General features: G+C 40.5%; 2 long non-coding RNA genes across 5 annotated transcripts in view; one reads left to right on the top strand and one right to left on the bottom strand.

Annotated features, from left to right (window-relative positions):
• LOC123502448 overlaps nucleotides 1-1,009 on the top strand; it is a 1,509-nt gene extending 500 nt beyond the window's left edge. Inside the window, exon 2 of the long non-coding RNA XR_006674080.1 lies at nucleotides 727-1,009. This is a non-coding gene — a long non-coding RNA (uncharacterized LOC123502448). The remainder of the gene's footprint in view (nucleotides 1-726) is intronic.
• Nucleotides 1-2,500, bottom strand: part of LOC123502401 — a 33,193-nt gene that overhangs the window by 15,942 nt on the left and 14,751 nt on the right. Inside the window, exon 2 of one of the 4 annotated variants that reach the window (XR_006674015.1) lies at nucleotides 715-907. The exons of 2 other annotated variants lie outside the window; for them this stretch is intronic. This is a non-coding gene — a long non-coding RNA (uncharacterized LOC123502401). The remainder of the gene's footprint in view (nucleotides 1-714; nucleotides 908-2,500) is intronic. One more of the 4 variants, XR_006674016.1, reaches the window with a different exon arrangement.

Raw genomic sequence — 2,500 nt, 5'->3', positions numbered from 1 at the left:
GTTATTATAATTTCACATGTTGCATATTATCATCATCATCATCATCATCATCATATTATTATTATTATTATTATTATTATTATTATTATTACTACTACTACTACTACTACTACTACTACTACTACTACTACTAGAGAGAGAGAGAGAGAGAGAGAGAGAGAGAGAGAGAGAGAGAGAGAGAGAGAGAGAGAGAGTTGCTGGGTGGAGTGCCCAGAAATTTAAGGAAATAGATTATAATAGATAATAACAATAATAATTCTCTCTCTCTCTCTCTCTCTCTCTCTCTCTCTCTCTCTCTCTCTCTCTCTCTCAGTCAACCCTGCTTGTAAATCAACGAATGAAGATGAAAAAAAGTATCATTAACGGAAATTGATAATAATCTCTCTCTCTCTCTCTCTCTCTCTCTCTCTCTCTCTCTCTCTCTCTCTCTCTCTCTCTCTCTCTCTCTCTCTCTCAAGTCAACCCTGCCTGTAAATCAACGAATAAAGATAAAAAAAGTATCATTAACGGAAATTGAGTATAATAGATAATTCTCTCTCTCTCTCTCTCTCTCTCTCTCTCTCTCTCTCTCTCTCTCTATATATATATATATATATATATATATATATATATATATATATATATATATATATATATATTTCATATATATATATATATTTTATTTCTATTTCACCACCACCACCACCACCACCACCCCATAACCGACACACTCACCACACACTACAGGTCGCGAGGGTTCGGCTTCGTGACCTTTGACAGTCCCGAGCACGTAGACGCGGTGCAGAAGGCTCGGCCACACAAGGTTGACGGCCGCCTGGTAGAGACTAAGAGAGCTGTGCAAAGAGGGGAGACAAACAACTCAGTCCTCCCCACCTCCTTCCATCCTGACCCCACATTCATTGGTGGCCTGCCGCAGGTAGAGAGAGAGAGAGAGAGAGAGAGAGAGAGAGAGAGAGAGAGAGAGAGAGAGAGAGAGAGAGAGAGAGAGAGAGAGAGAGAGAGAGAGAGAGAGAGAGAGTTCCGGCGAGTTATTTAGAATTATCAATTACCCCGGGATGCTATTAATTAGTTTTTACCTCTCTGTTGTAGGTAAAGTCACTTGGTTTAGTTTGTTTTTTCAGGTGAATATCAAAGGTGAACTTGTATTTGTCTATAAATATATTTAAGATTAAATACAGCGATCTGGAGAAAGGTGTGGCGTATACGGGACAACCTGTGTCGGTACGTGATAACGCGTTACACCCCGGCAAGCTGATTGACTTCCAGCCGGTTCAAGGCACGCTGAGTGGGTTTACCACAGTCCCTATACATTGGTATATTAAAGATGATAGTCTTCTAATTTAGGGTTGCCATATATGAACTATCAAAATTCCGGACACCTTCACTAACACCTGATTATGGTCCTGATATACTGGAAAACATGAGGCGGCGTTGGGAAGGCTGCGAACACCGACTTCATATAGGACCCATACACGTCAGTCTTGACCGAAACCAAACCAAAGCAGCTGCCACTGATGAACCCTCTCTCTCTCTCTCTCTCTCTCTCTCTCTCTCTCTCTCTCTCTCATTTCAACCCAAGGAAATCTAATAAATGTGATTTTTTAACAGTTACTGATGGAAGGTGAAATTCCGGACATTTGAGGGATTTTCAAAAATCTCCCCGGACGCAGATTTCTTTATCTGAATTCCGGACATGTCCGGAAAAATCTGGACGTATGGCAACCCTATCTAATTACATGTATTAGGCAAGGAAAATTAACCTACGAATAAGATTAGTACATGTTAAAATACATTACATAAGAGATAAGTATGCAAATAACTTATATAATATAATGTACATGCAACCCATTAATTATCGATGGCAATAAATAGGTTATGGAAAGTTCCATGACTCGTGTGACGTAGGGTGGCGTGATCCTGTCAGCTCACCCGTCTTTGGTGCCACACTCGTTACCATATTTAGACATACAACACATATATATACACGTGTAATAATAAATGAATTAATTTAATGACAAATACGATGTCCATTACTGTGTGACACCGTTACAAGAGAGAGAGAGAGAGAGAGAGAGAGAGAGAGAGAGAGAGAGAGAGAGAGAGAGAGAGAGAGAGAAAAGATTAATGGCCACAATCATCACTATTTTAATCCTTCAATACTAGGACACATTTTTACCTTGAGATTTATTTACCATTTTATTTACATTAAGAAGGGTGTAACTTAACCTATCCTATCCTAACCTACCCTCACCTCACCTAAACGAAACCAGTGTGTCAAAATACACGTTAGTGTGCATTATGTGTATATGTGAGTCAGTGCCTATGCGTGCTTCCTATGCTGGCAGAACTGTGTGTGTGTGTGTGTGTGTGAGAATGTGAACGCGTGCGTGCGCGCTGTCAACTGTTTTCGTGTGTGTGTGTGTGTGTGAATATGAGTCTGGGTGTGTTTGCCAGCGAACGTGTGTGCGTGCGTGCGGGCAGAACTGCGTATGTGTGTGTG

This window comes from Portunus trituberculatus, chromosome 11 (assembly GCF_017591435.1).
Source record: "Portunus trituberculatus isolate SZX2019 chromosome 11, ASM1759143v1, whole genome shotgun sequence".
In the NCBI taxonomy this organism is placed as follows: domain Eukaryota; kingdom Metazoa; phylum Arthropoda; class Malacostraca; order Decapoda; family Portunidae; genus Portunus; species Portunus trituberculatus.
Note: the sequence above shows the minus strand (reverse complement) of the source record. Positions and strands in the feature narration are given on the sequence as shown.